At 45.0% G+C, this 15,995-nt stretch overlaps 1 protein-coding gene across 1 annotated transcript in view; it reads left to right on the forward strand.

Moving 5' to 3' along the window:
• The window catches only part of CHCHD3 (coiled-coil-helix-coiled-coil-helix domain containing 3), a 623,849-nt gene that overhangs the window by 26,706 nt on the left and 581,148 nt on the right, over window positions 1-15,995 (forward strand). The gene's annotated exons all lie outside the window — the stretch shown is intronic.

The following is a 15,995-nucleotide window of genomic DNA, read 5'->3' on the forward strand; positions in this document are numbered from 1 at the left end:
TTTTTTGTGTAAAAGTGGAAAAATTATAGAAAGCAAATGTGGTGTGTATTCAGCAAAAGAAGTGCTCAAATTCAATTGGGGGTACTTAAAAATTAGTATATGTTTGGGCCACTTTAAAAACTCCCCCCCCCCCCCCCCCCAAAAAAAAAAAAAAAAGACTCACACCTACGAGCATTAAAACACTTGTCCCACTCATAAAGCACCCCAATATCCCTGTCCCCTACCTTGTATCCCAATTTCCATCACTTTGCATTTTTTGACCCAAAATATATGTCCTTATTGTCTAATTAAAAATAATGAAAAATTCTGAGTGCCTATTTAGTAATTCAGGGGAGTGTCCCAGGAGTACTTTAAAATAGGGATTTTCCCCAAGCTTACAGATGTGTCCTCATACATCTAACCTCAATACACCATGTAGCGCGAGATGTCTGGCGTGAGTGAGCTGCTAGGTCACATGCAAGTCTGCTATTGTCTTGCATTTTTTTGTAACTTAAAATGCGTCTTATTCACAACGCGATGCGACTAGAATGCACTAGGGAGACTCTGCTGATTAATTTGATATGACACTTGTAAAGTATATTGTGTGAGCCTGTATATGGAACGGAAGAGAACTTGTATTGGTAAAAAGCTGCCACTGCTACATTGTAGCACTTTGCATACAGATTCGCATTTTCCGCAAAACAGACACCAAGAGTGGCTGTTGGGCGTAACTGAAGCAAATATGTATGAGGACACATCTGTATCACCTGCTCAGAGATGGTGAAGTGAAATTCTCAACAATCCTTTTGAGAATTATCGCCATTAATTTTTACGGACAATTAAAAAGGGGCTTATTGCAGGTTGCAATAAAATCTTAGTTTTTAACTACAAAAATGGGTTATCTATTATGGATAATTGAATTCCCCTGTAAGAATAGATTTCTATAAAAAAAATAAACTGTCATGGGGTTGTCTACTTATGAATGCATGTTTGGCTATACAACTTATCAATAGGAAACCCCATGCTCCTGTTCCAGCGTAGCTTGCTTGTTTTTCTTCTGAAGATATCCTTTTTTGAATTGTTCATGAAGATGAAGTTATTTGTATATGCACTTGTTGTGTGGTGCAGAACAGTTTTACGCATAATTATACACATCATTATATTTAAATATATATTTCTCTGACGTCCTAAGTGGATGCTGGGACTCCGTAAGGACCATGGGGAATAGCGGCTCCGCAGGAGACTGGGCACAACTAAAAGAAAGCTTTAGACTACTGGTGTGCACTGGCTCCTCCCACTATGACCCTCCTCCAGACTTCAGTTAGAATCTTGTGCCCGGCTGAGCTGGATGCACACTAGGGGCTCTCCTGAGCTCCTAGAAAGAAAGTATATTTTAGGTTTTTTATTTTACAGTGAGATCTGCTGGCAACAGACTCACTGCAGCGAGGGACTAAGGGGAGAAGAAGCGAACCTACCTAACTGGTGGTAGCTTGGGCTTCTTAGGCTACTGGACACCATTAGCTCCAGAGGGATCGAACACAGGACCCGACCTCGATCATTCGGTCCCGGAGCCGCGCCGCCGGCCCCCTTACAGAGCCAGAAGCAAGAAGTGTTCCGGAAAATCGGCGGCAGAAGACTTCTGTCTTCAACAAGATAGCGCACAGCACTGCAGCTGTGCGCCATTGCTCCTCATGCACACCTCACACTCCGGTCACTGATGGGTGCAGGGCGCTGGGGGGGCGCCCTGAGGGCAATATAATACACCTTGGCGCAAATCTACACCATATATAGTCAGGAAGGCTATATAGGTGTAAAAATACCCCTGCCAGAATTCCAGAAAAAGCGGGAGAAGTCCGCCGGAAAAGGGGCGGGGCCATCTCCCTCAGCACACTCGCGCCATTTTCCCCTCACAGCTCCGCTGGAAGGACGCTCCCTGGCTCTCCCCTGCAGTGTCAAGCTACATAAGGGTAAAAAAGAGAGGGGGGGCACTAAATTTAGGCGCAGTATATATATATATATATATATATATATATATATATATATATATATATATATATATATATATATATATATATATTAAGCAGCTATAAGGGAAAAAACACTCATTTATAGTGGGATCCCTGTGTTATATAGCGCTCTGGTGTGTGCTGGCATACTCTCTCTCTGTCTCCCCAAAGGGCTTTGTGGGGTCCTGTCCTCAGTCAGAGCATTCCCTGTGTGTATGCGGTGTGTCGGTACGGCTGTGTCGACATGTTTGAGGAGGCTTATGTGGAGGCGGAGCAGATGCCGATAAATGTGATGTCACCCCCTGCGGGGTCGACACCTGAGTGGATGGTCCTGTGGAAGGAATTACTCGACAGCGTCGACTCCTTGCATAAAAGGTTTGACGACATACCAAATATGGGACAGCCGGCTTCTCAGCCTGTGCCTGCCCAGGCGTCTCAAAAGCCATCAGGGGCTCTAAAACGCCCGCTACCTCAGATGTCGACACAGATACTGAATCCAGTGTCGACGACGATGAGACTAATGTATCTTCCAATAGGGCCACACGTTATATGATTGAGGCAATGAAAAATGTGTTGCATATTTCTGATGTTACCCCGGGTACCACAAAAAAGGGTATTATGTTTGGAGAGAAAAAACTACCAGTTGTTTTTCCTCCATCTGAGGAATTAAATGAAGTGTGTGAAGAAGCGTGGGCTTCCCCCGATAAGAAACTGGTAATTTCTAAGAGGTTACTAATGGTGTACCCTTTCCTGCCAGAGGATAGGTCACGTTGGGAAACATCCCCTAGGGTGGATAAAGCGCTCACACGCTTGTCAAAGAAGGTGGCACTACCGTCTCCGGATACGGCCGCCCTGAAGGAATCTGCTGATAGAAAGCAGGAGGCTATCCTGAAGTCTATATATACACACACAGGTGTTATACTGAGACCAGCTATTGCTTCAGCATGGATGCGCAGTGCTGCAGCTGCGTGGTCAGATTCCCTGTCGGAAAATATTGATACCCTAGACAGGGACACTATATTGCTAACCGTAGAGCATATTAAAGACGCACTCTTATACATGAGGGATGCACAGAGGGATATTTGCCGGCTGGCATCTAAAATAAGTGCAATGTCCATTTCTGCCAGGAGAGGGTTATGGACTCGGCAGTGGACAGGAGATGCAGATTCTAAAAGGCACATGGAAGTTTTGCCTTATAAGGGTGAGGAATTGTTCGGGGATGGTCTCTCGGACCTCGTTTCCACAGCAACAGCTGGGAAGTCTACATTTTTACCCCATGTTCCCGCACAGCCAAAGAAAGCACCGTATTATCGGGTACAGTCCTTTCGGCCCGATAAGGGCAAGCGGGTTAAAGGCGCGTCCTTTCTGCCCAGAGGCAGAGGTAGAGGGAAAAAGCTGCAGCATACAGCCAGTTCCCAGGAGCAAAAGTCCTCCCCCGCTTCCTCTAAGTCCACAGCATGACGCTGGGGCTCCACAGGCGGAGCCAGGTACGGTGGGGGCCCGTCTCAAAAATTTCAGCGATCAGTGGGCTCGCTCACGGGTGGATCCCTGGATCTTTCAAGTAGTATCTCAGGGGTACAAGCTGGAATTCGAGACGTCTCCCCCCCGCCGTTTCCTCAAATCTGCCTTGCCAACAACTCCCTCAGGCAGGGAGGCAGTGTTAGAGGCAATTCACAAGCTGTATTCCCAGCAGGTGATAATCAAGGTACCCCTACTTCAACAAGGACGGGGTTACTATTCCACAATGTTTGTGGTACCGAAACCGGACGGTTCGGTGAGACCCATTTTAAATTTGAAATCCTTGAACACGTATATAAAAAAATTCAAGTTCAAGATGGAATCGCTCAGGGCGGTTATTGCAAGCCTGGACGAGGGGGATTACATGGTATCACTGGACATCAAGGATGCTTACCTGCATGTCCCCATTTACCATCCTCACCAGGAGTACCTCAGATTTGTGGTACAGGATTGTCATTACCAATTCCAGACGTTGCCGTTCGGTCTATCCACGGCTCCGAGGGTCTTTACCAAGGTAATGGCCGAAATGATGATACTCCTTCGAAAGAAGGGAGTTTTAATTATCCTGTACTTGGACGATCTCCTGATAAAGGCGAGGTCCAGGGAGCAGTTGTTGGTCGGGGTAGCACTATATCGGGAGGTGCTACAACAGCACGGCTGGATTCTAAATATTCCAAAGTCACAGCTGGTCCCTACGACACGTCTACTGTTCCTGGGGATGGTTCTGGACACAGAACAGAAAAAAGTGTTTCTCCCAGAGGAGAAGGCCAAGGAGCTGTCATCTCTAGTCAGAGGCCTCCTAAAACAAAAACAGGTGTCGGTGCATCACTGCACGCGGATCCTGGGAAAGATGGTAGCTTCCTACGAAGCAATTCCATTCGGCAGGTTCCATGCAAGAACCTTTCAGTGGGACCTGTTGGACAAGTGGTCCGGATCGCATCTTCAGATGCATCGGCGGATGACCCTGTCTCCAAGGACCAGGGTGTCTCTGCTGTCGTGGCTGCAGAGTGCTCATCTTCGAGAGGGCCGCAGATTCGGCATACAGGACTGGGTCCTGGTGACCACGGATGCCAGCCTTCGAGGCTGGGGGGCAGTCACACAGGGAAGAAACTTCCAAGGACTATGGTCAAGTCAGGAGACTTCCCTGCACATAAATATTCTGGAGCTGAGGGCCATTTGCAATGCCCTAAGTCAGGCAAAACCCCTGCTTCAAAACCAGCCGGTACTGATCCAGTCAGACAACATCACGGCGGTCGCCCATGTAAACCGACAGGGCGGCACGAGAAGCAGGACGGCGATGGCAGAAGCCACAAGGATTCTCCGATGGGCGGAAAATCATGTGTTAGCACTGTCAGCAGTGTTCATTCCGGGAGTGGACAACTGGGAAGCAGACTTCCTCAGCAGGCACGACCTCCACCCGGGAGAGTGGGGACTTCATCCAGAAGTCTTCCAACTGATTGTAAACCGTTGGGAAAGGCCACAGGTGGACATGATGGCGTCCCGCTTAAACAAAAAGCTAGAAAGATATTGCGCCAGGTCAAGAGACCCGCAGGCGATAGCTGTGGACGCTCTAGTGCATGGGTCTTCAACCTGTGGCCCTCCAGCTGCTGCGGAACTACACATCCCACCATGCCCTGCCACAGTTTTGCTATTAAGGCATGGTAAAACTGAGGCAGGGCATGCTGGGATGTGTAGTTCCGCAGCAGCTGGAGGGCCACAGGTTGAAGACCTATGCTCTAGTGACACCGTGGGTGTACCAGTCGGTTTATGTGTTCCCTCCTCTGCCTCTCATACCAAAGGTACTGAGGATAATAAGGAGAAGAGGAGTAAGAACTATACTCATTGTTCCGGATTGGCCAAGAAGAGCTTGGTACCCGGAACTTCAAGAAATGATCTCAGAGGACCCATGGCCTCTGCCGCTCAGTCAGGACCTGCTGCAGCAGGGGCCCTGTCTGTTCCAAGACTTACCGCGGCTGCGTTTGACGGCATGGCGGTTGAACACCGGATCCTGAAGGAAAAGGGCATTCCGGAGGAAGTCATTCCTACGCTGATTAAAGCTAGGAAAGAAGTAACCGCAAACCATTATCACCGCATATGGCGAAAATATGTTGCGTGGTGTGAGGCCAGGAAGGCCCCAACAGAAGAATTTCAGCTGGGCCGTTTCCTGCACTTCCTACAGTCAGGGGTGACTATGGGCCTAAAATTGGGTTCCATTAAGGTCCAGATTTCGGCTCTATCGATTTTCTTCCAGAGAGAACTGGCTTCACTACCTGAAGTTCAAACTTTTGTTAAGGGAGTGCTGCATATTCAGCCCCCTTTTGTGCCTCCAGTGGCACCTTGGGATCTCAACGTGGTGTTGGATTTCCTAAAGTCACATTGGTTTGAGCCACTTAAAACCGTGGAATTGAAGTATCTCGCGTGGAAAGTGGTCATGTTGTTGGCCTTGGCTTCGGCCAGGCGTGTATCAAAATTGGCGGCTTTGTCATGTAAAAGCCCTTATCTGATTTTCCATATGGATAGGGCAGAATTGAGGACTCGTCCCCCAATTTCTCCCTAAGGTGGTATCAGCCTTTCATCTGAACCAACCTATCGTGGTGCCTGCGGCTACTAAAGACTTGGAGGCTTCCAAGTTGTTGGACGTAGTCAGGGCCCTGAAAATTTATGTTTCCAGGACAGCTGGAGTCAGAAAGACTGACTCCCTATTTATCCTGTATGCGCCCAACAAGTTGGGTGCACCTGCTTCAAAGCAGACTATTGCTCGCTGGATCTGTAGTACGATTCAGCTTGCACATTCTGCGGCTGGACTGCCGCACCCTAAATCAGTGAAAGCCCATTCCACGAGGAAGGTGGGCTCTTCTTGGGTGGCTGCCCGAGGGGTCTCGGCTCTACAACTTTGCAGAGCAGCTACTTGGTCGGGGTCAAACACATTTGCTAAATTCTACAAGTTTGACACCCTGGCTGAGGAGGACCTAGAGTTTGCCCATTCGGTGCTGCAGAGTCATCCGCACTCTCCCGCCCGTTTGGGAGCTTTGGTATAATCCCCATGGTCCTTACGGAGTCCCAGCATCCACTTAGGACGTCAGAGAAAATAAGAATTTACTCACCGGTAATTCTATTTCTCGTAGTCCGTAGTGGATGCTGGGCGCCCATCCCAAGTGCGGATTGTCTGTTATACTTGTATATAGTTATTGTTTAACTAAAGGGTTATTGTTGAGCCATCTGTTGAGAGGCTCAGTTGTTATCATACTGTTAACTGGGTATTGTATCACGAGTTATACGGTGTGATTGGTGTGGCTGGTATGAGTCTTACCCGGGATTCAAAATCCTTCCTTATTGTGTCAGCTCTTCCGGGCACAGTATCCTAACTGAGGTCTGGAGGAGGGTCATAGTGGGAGGAGCCAGTGCACACCAGTAGTCTAAAGCTTTCTTTTAGTTGTGCCCAGTCTCCTGCGGAGCCGCTATTCCCCATGGTCCTTACGGAGTCCCAGCATCCACTACGGACTACGAGAAATAGAATTACCGGTGAGTAAATTCTTATTTGTTCTCAACTGTTCTATTTGAGATACAGGATTGTTCTATTTCTTAAGTTAAACATACACACTTTGATGTAATCCATTTGATCTCAATGTGTTGCCCCCAAAAAAGCCCAATGCTTTTATAATAATCCGATGGACTCCACATGAAATCTACAGTACACCCTCCTGCGGATTGCACTTGCAGCATAGTTGTGTAAACTTAATTGCAGCATTTCATGCCTGATTTGTCCCCTACGCCTCTGCACGTTTTGTAACTTAATTACATCACACTGTGGGATGCATAATACAATTTATTTTTTGTACTTGTCATTAATATCATTATCTATTTGGGTGCAGATACAGTTATTTCATTGTGATCTCCACTAGTTTATTTAGTTAAACACTCTGACCGCTACAAATTGCAAATGTTTTCTGTTGTCATTGATGCCAGTTAGTTATTTAGGTGTACAAATACATTAGGCAGAGTGGAATAATAGTCTTTCAAGCTTATTACATTTTTGCAATGTTAAAATGTGATGGCTTGTTTAACACGGAGATGGAAAATACCTAGAGTAGTCACTGTAATCTTTTTATTTCTTTCAAATTGTCTTTACTTTATATACAGTTGTGATATTCTCATCAGCAAACAAATGGTCATGCTCAAAATTCTAATATATACAGTGCATCCGGAAAGCGCTTCACTTTTTTCACATTTTGTTATGTTGCAGCCTTATTCCAAAATGGAATAAATTGAATTTTTCCCCTCAAAATTCTACACACAATACCCCATAATGACAACGTGAAAAAAGTTTTTTTTTATTTACATTTTTGCTAACTAAGGGTGTGTACACACGGTGAGATCTTTTCTTCCGATTCTGACTATATAGTCAGAATCGGAAGAAAAGATAGTGCAGATCGCAAGGTGACAGTCACCTTGCGATCCTGATTCGATGCCGATGCGCGGCCCCACGCGGTCGGCATCGGCAGAAAAAATAGACTGTGCAGGCAAGTCAATCTTGACTATCTTTATAGAAGAGATAGTCAAGATTGACACTTAGCCAAAATCGCACAGAACCAGGATCGCAAGCACACTCATTATGTGCTTGCAATACTGGCTAAGTGCCAACCCGGCCCTTGTCGCACAGTGAGAATCGGTTAAGTCCGAATCTCACCGTGTGTACACACCCTTACTAAAAATAAAAAACAAAGAAATCACATGTACATAAGTATTCACAGCCTTTGCCATGAAGCTCATTCTTGAGAAGATCATTCTTGAGATGTTTCTACAGCTTAATTGGAGTCCACCTGTGGTAAATTCAGTTGATTAAACATGATTTGGAAAGGCACACACCTGTCTATATATGAAGTCAAAGGAATTGTCTGTAGACCTCCGAGACAGGATTGTCTCGAGGCACAAATTTGGGGAAGGGTACAGAAAAATATCTGCTGCTTTGAAGGTCCCAATGAGGTCCCATCATCTGTAAATGGAAGAAGTTCGGAACCACTAGGACTCTTCTTAGAGCTGGCTGGCCATCTAAACTGAGCAATCGCAGGAGAAGGGCCCTAGTCAGGGAGGTGACCAAGAACCCGATGATCACTCTATCAGAGCTACAGCATTCCTCTGAGGAGGGAGGAAAACCTTCCAGAAGGACAACCATCTCTGCAGCAATTCACTAATCAGGCCAGTATGGTAGAGTGGCCAGACGGAAGCCACTACGTAGTAAAAACCACATTGCAGCCCGCCTGGAGTTTGGCAAAATGCGCCTGAAGGACTCCCAGACCATGAGAAACAAAATTCTCTGGTTTGATAAGACAAAAAGACTTGAGGCTGTAATTGCTACCTAAGTTGCATCAAGAAAGTATTGAGCAAAGGCTGTGAATACTTTTCGGATGCAATGTATGTGTATTTTTTATGGAACGGAAGTCCTCCCCGGCCTCTACTACATCCACCACATGACGCGGGAGCTCCGCTAAGGGAGTCCGTCCCAGGGAAAGCACGTCTTCGACTCTTCAGCCACATCTGAGTTCACTCACAGGTGGATCCCGGGGCAATAAAAAATTGTTCTCATGGTTACAAGCTGGAATTCGAAAGGTGCCTCCTCACTGGTTTTCCTTATCGGACCTACCGGCTTCTCCCCCAGAAAGGGAGATAATATTAAATACAATTCACACATTGTATCTCCAACAGGGGGTGATCAAGGTTCTCCTCCTGCAACAAGGAAGGGGATATTACTCAACGTTGGCTGTAGTCCCGAAACCGTACGGTTCGGTCAGACCTATTTTAAAATTAAAAACTCTGAACCTATACTGGAAAAGGTTCAAATTTAAAGTGGAATCGCTCAGAGCGATCATGGCCAGCCTGGGGAGGGGGGATTCGATGGTGTATCTAGACATAAAGGCTGCATACCTTCATGTTCCCATTTATCCACCCCATCAGGCGTACCTGAGAATTGCGGTACAGTATTGTCATTACCAATTTCAGGGTAATTGGCGGAAATGATGGTGCTCCTACGCAAGCAAGGAGTCACAGTTATCCCATACTTGGACGATCTCCTATAAGGGTGAGATCAAAAGAGCAGTTGTTGAACAGCGTGTCACTTTCGCTGAAGGTGTCACAGCAACACGGCTGGATTCTCAATATCCCGAAGTCACAGTTGGTTCCTATGACTAGTCTGCCCTTCTTGGGTATGATTCTGGATACGGACCAGTAATGGGTTTACCTACGGTGAGAGAAGGCCCAGGAACTCATGACTCTGGTCAGGAACTTATTGAAACCAAGACAGGTGTCAGTGCATCACTGCACCCAAGTCCGGGGAAAAACATTCCATTCGGCAGGTTCCATGCGAGGACTTTCAAATGGGACCTACTGGACAAGTGGTCCGGGTCACATCTACAGATTCATCAGTTGATCACCCTCTCCCCCAGGGCCAGGGTATCTCTCCTGTGGTTAAACAAAGAAAGTGTGAAACCGCACTAGACCTGTGGAAAGTGACCACAGACAATTTCAACTCACTAGGAGTTGTATAATGGTGTCTAAACCAACATAGAGGCTCTTGGTGAAATACCTATGGCACTGGGTTGGTGGTGCTCCCGGAAAATTAGTTCAATAAACTATGAAAAAGGATCGACCTACAAGAGAGCAGGGCAAAAAAAGACTAAAAAGCCTGACCCGGGGCACACTTTTATTATCTATAATTTAAAATTTAACTTTTATTATCACTTGATAAAACTGTGAATTACACAACAAACACTAGGTAAAGTAGACAATTTAGTACATGCAAAGATATAAGGTCAACAGACCAATATGCAGGATAAGGTCATGGGACCATTCATAAAGGTATAATCAAAGATAAATATATTTTAGTGGGGCAGACCTTTAACTGCCACGAGCGAAAATATTGTTCAGTAATAGTACTCTAAATAATCATGCGGAAAAAATATTTATTAGGCCAGATATCAATGATATCATATGTAAGTGGGCTGGTTTACCGCATGAATTTATCGAGCACCAAAATCAGATTATAAACTCTCCCCTGGTATGTAACCAATTATCACAGTAGCAAGGAGAGTGGACTTCCCTGTGTGCGACTTCTAACCATCAGATATCCAAAATCCCAAAAGCTTCCATATATAATTCATATGTATGCCATATCATAAATGCAGGTAAATAAACCGGAATCTGTATATTTCCAAACCCAATTGCATATGCATAGGACTGTAGGTCTCCATTTTGGGGGACACAGCTCCAACAGGATGATGCGCACTTTGTTGTTTGTGTAGAATTAATACGTGCCTCAAAACATCATTCAAAAATTCCTATGCATAATATAATTTATAATCAATTAAGATATGGGATTGGAAAGTATCATATATCATTGATTTCAATACAAATTTCATACCAATCAGTATACCCTTATATGGAAGCAGAGAGATGATACAGCACATTGATCATGCTTAAATTTTGTCACTGTGTGAAGTTTATATGTGCTTCAAATCACATAAAAAAAACATTGATTTCATCCCAGTGTGGAGTTTGTATGTGCTTCAAACCACAGAAATTGGATAAGCAGTCAGTTTCTCTTGAAAAATAACCCCATATGGGAATTAAATGCACAATTTTGAATATCCTATATCAATATTATATATACAGCTACGGGGGTCGTCTGCAGGGTGCTCACCTTCTATAGGGCCGCAGGTTTGGCATTCAGGACTGGATCCTGGTGACCACGGACGCGAGCCTCCGAGGTTGGGGAGCAGTCACACAGGGAAGAAATTTCCAAGGACTTTGGTCAAGTCAAGAAACTTGTCTTCACATCAACATCCTGGAACTAAGGGCCATATACAACGCCCTACGTCAAGCGGAGATCTTACTTCGCAATCGACCAGTTCTGATCCAGTCAGACAACATCACCGCAGTAGCTCATGTAAACCGCCAAGGCGGCACAAGGAGCAGAGTGGCAATGGCGGAAGCCACCACCATTCTTCGCTGGGCGGAGAATCATGTAAGCGCTCTGTCAGCAGTGTTCATTCCGGGAGTGGACAACTGGAAAGCAGACTTCCTCAGCAGACACGATCTGCATCCGGGAGAGTGGGGACTTCATCAGGAAGTCTTCGCGCAGATTGCAAGTCGGTGGGGACTACCCCAAATAGACATGATGGCATCCCGTCTCAAAAAAAAGCTACAAAGGTATTGCACCAGGTTGAGAGACCCTCAGGCGGTAGCTGTGGACGCCCTAGTGACACCGTGGGTGTTCCAGTCGGTATATGTGTTTCCTCCTCTTCCTCTCATACCCAAGGTGTTGAGGATAATGAGAAAAAGAGGAGTGAGAACAATTCTCATTGTTCCAGATTGGCCACGAAGGACCTGGTATCCGGATCTGCAAGAAATGCTCACACAAGATCCGTGGCCTCTTCCTCTAAGGTCCCTGTCTGTTCCAAGACTTACCGCAGCTGCGTTTGACGGCATGGCGGTTGAACGCCGGATCCTAGCGGAAAAAGGTATTCCGGATGAGGTCATTCCTACGCTAATAAAGGCTAGGAAGGACGTGACATCTAAACATTATCACTGAATATGGAGAAAATGTTTCTTGGTGTGAGGTCAGGAATGCTCCTACGGAAGAATTCCACCTGGGCCGTTTTCTTCACTTCCTACAAACTGGAGTGAATTTGGGCCTAAAATTAGGCTCCATTAAAGTAAAGATTTCGGCCTTATCCATTTTCTTTCAAAAGGAATTGGCCTCATTACCTGAAGTACAGACTTTTGTGAAGGGAGTACTGCATATTCAGCCTCCTTTTGTACTTCCGGTGGCGCCTTGGGACCTTTAACGTGGTGTTAAGTTTCCTTAAGTCACATTGGTTTGAACCACTTAAGACAGTGGAGTTAAAATATCTCACCTGGAAGGTGGTCATGTTGTTAGCCTTGGCTTCGGCTAGGCGAGTTCGGAATTGGCGGCTTTATCACATAAAAGCCATATGGATAGAGCGGAATTGCGGACCCGTCCTCAATTTCTGCCCAAGGTGGTCTCATACTTTCATATGAACCAACCTATTGTCGTGCCTGTGGCTACGCGTGACTTGGAGGATTCCGAGTCCCTTGATGTGGTCAGGGCTTTGAAAATTTACGTGTCCAGAACGGCTAGGATCAGAAAAACAGAAGCACTGTTTGTCCTGTATGCAGCCAACAAGGTTGGCGGCCCTGCTTCAAAGCAGACTATTGTTCGCTGGATCTGTAACACGATTCAGCAGGCGCATTCTACGGCAGGATTGCCGTTACCAAAATCGGTTAAGGCCCATTCCACTAGGAAGGTGGGCTCTTCTTGGGCGGCTGCCCGAGGGGTCTCGGCACTACAGCTGTGCCGAGCTGCTACTGCCCGAGGGGTCTCGGCACTACAGCTGTGCCGAGCTGCCACTTGGTCGGGGTCAAACACCTTTTTAAAGTTCTATAAGTTTGATACCCTGGCTGAGGAGGACCTCCTGTTTGCTCAGTCGGTGCTGCAGAGTCATCCGCACTCTCCCGCCCGTTTGGGAGCTTTGGTATAATCCCCATGGTCCTTACGGAGTCCCAGCATCCTCTAGGACGTTAGAGAAATAAGATTTTAAACCTACCGGTAAATCTTTTTCTCATAGTCCGTAGAGGATGCTGGGCGCCCGTCCCAAGTGCGGACTACTTCTGCAAGACTTGTATATAGTTATTGCTTATATAAGGGTCATGTTTTAGTTTCATCGGTCTTGGACTGATGCTATGTTGTTTTTCATACTGTTAACTGGGTAGTTTATCACCAGTTATACGGTGTGATTGGTGTGGCTGGTATGAATCTTGTCCTTGGATTACAAAAATCCTTTCCTCGTACTGTCCGTCTCCTCTGGGCACAGTTTCTCTAACTGAGGTCTGGAGGAGGGGCATAGAGGGAGGTGCCAGTACACACCCAGAGTCAGTCTTTTTTAAAGTGCCCGTGTCTCCTGCGGAGCCCGTCTATTCCCCATGGTCCTTACGGAGTCCCAGCATCCTCTACGGACTACGAGAAAAAGATTTACCGGTAGGTTTAAAATCTTATTTTTTTTTTTTTTTTTTTTTTTTTTTATAGAAATCAAATTACACCTATTAAGCTGATTTCAGACAGTTTGTGGCACAGTGAATTTTGGGAATTCATACATTTGCAGCCAACATATAGGCTGACAAGGACTACAGTAATGTTTTTTATGTAAAGTTCAAATGTATAGATATGTATTTGAAGTATGTGTTCCTTGAAGTATTTTAATTTATTTTATTTTAACCCACACTATTTCCTTGTGGAACAATCTGATCTACATTATTCATGGAGCCACAGAAATTGCATGGCGGACAGGTTTAGTGATTCTGTCTGTCCAAGAAAGACTGTCACTGTTGTGTGTGCATGATATGTTTTGGTGCATTATTTGAGCTTGTATGCCATTTTAATAGTGCAGGAGATTTCCCTTGGGGTTCAATAGAAATGAATGATTGATACTATGAGGAAGTGTCTGTGAGCTCTCTGGATATTGAAGTAATATTGAATTATTATTCTGCCCCATGATAAGTTCCTTAAAAAGTGTTGTTTTTGTTTTGTTAAATAGCATTTTTTTTTTCTTCTTTCAAGATCTGGCTAACTTGCCTGAAATTAATTTTGTATTTAATATATTTTTTTTTTTATGGCATACTAAACTGAAATGAAAAGCTTCTTTGAGCTACAGCTATTTTAATGTTTTAATTCCCAACTAAATTGCATTTTTCTATTATACTGCAAATAATTAATATGGTCACTAATTTAGTGATTGTGTTTATAGCATATGGATAACCTGCATTAGGCTAAATGAGTGATATTATAGAGTAAATCCTAATTTCTGTACATAAATTGTAGACGCGCAGTTGCATGCGCTACCCATGATTCAAATCAATAGAAGTTAATTTAAAATTAATTAAAGCGGAGCTTGGTAACAGTACTGGTTTATTTAAAACCATATTTTTCATGGTGTCCTCTCTTTTAAATATTCAGTTTCGAGTTAAAGTACAACAGCCTCATCTGCTTGTTGTTGTACTAGAGAGCAAATATTCTGAAATGCATACTGTACATCTCTTTGTCACTTGCTTGATGGTGCAGGCTTTTTGTTTTTCTCAGTGTTTACTGCTGTTAATTTTGTGCTCCTCACTACATTCCCACTCTGTCCTTTCATGTTAGCTTTGTGAAATGGTACACTTGGTGTTGAGGAATTGTATTTTAATGTTATATCACCAACACATTTAAGAAGCACTTTACAACAAATTTATTTACTCCTTTTCATCACCTGGACCATTAACTATCATTTTTTTGGGGTGTCTGGGAGGAAACCAAAGCATCTGGAGGAAACCCACGTGACTACTGGTCAACAGAAGTTACAGTACTTACCTGACCCCTCTATCGGCAATACAACCGTGAACCTTACCTCTCAAGTCCGTGGTCTAGGTGTCATCTTTGATTGTGAGCTGTCCATTGTTCCCCACATTCAATCTGTTTCCAAATCCTGTTACACATGTATTATGGAAATATTTATTATGTGTGTATCTCACACATGACAATGCAAAAACTTTAATCTATGCATTCACTGGGGGGATTCAGTTGTTTTGGGCTTCTAAAAATCCCATTGAAACGGGACTGATAAATGCTCAATTATCACTATTAATTTGTTGTTAGAGCACCCATGCACATCGCGCATGTCACGCCCAAACAGGGTGTAGCCACGTAAAATGGCTAAACCCGTCTAAACTCCTGCTATGGATGGCCAAAGTGCCACGTTTAGACGCATTTCTTTTTGCACCTCAGGAGGCTGCGAGAAAAAATGTGTCCTCTGCGGCCGCCGGGTGCCTAAACGGCAGAGAAAATTGAATTGCTGCCGTTGGGTGCCCTCTAGTGGCGGCCGGGAAAAAAACATTTGAATCGGACCCATTATCTCCTGCATTAGTTATTAAAAGTATCCTTAATGGGTATTTCCCAAAAATAAACTCTCACCACTATGATTAATGTTGAATGTAGCTGCGAGGCTGATCTTCCTCGACAACAGTTTATCGTCTCCTGATCCTCTAAGTCCCTCCATTGGTTACCTGTATTCTAGCAAAAACACTAATTCCCCCCCCCCCCCCCCCCCCCCACCACCACCACCACCACAGAGGTGAACAGCATCGTTAGCCTTTTATTATATAGGATACACTAGAACAGTGGTTCTCAACCTCAGTCCTCAAGTACCCCCAACAGTTCATGTTTTCCAGGTCACTTAGCAGTTGAACAGGTGTATTCATTACTCACTGACACATTATAAAAGACCCACAGGTGGAGCAAATTATTTCACTTGCAATCCTGTGAGGAGACATGGAAAACATGAACTGTGGGGGGTACTTGAGGACCGAGGTTGAGAACCACTGTTCTAGTGTATCCTATATAATAAAAGTCTAGCGATGCTGTTCACCTCGGTGGTGGTGGGGGAATTA

The sequence above is a fragment of the Pseudophryne corroboree genome, chromosome 6 (genome assembly GCF_028390025.1).
Source record: "Pseudophryne corroboree isolate aPseCor3 chromosome 6, aPseCor3.hap2, whole genome shotgun sequence".
Lineage (NCBI taxonomy): Eukaryota > Metazoa > Chordata > Amphibia > Anura > Myobatrachidae > Pseudophryne > Pseudophryne corroboree.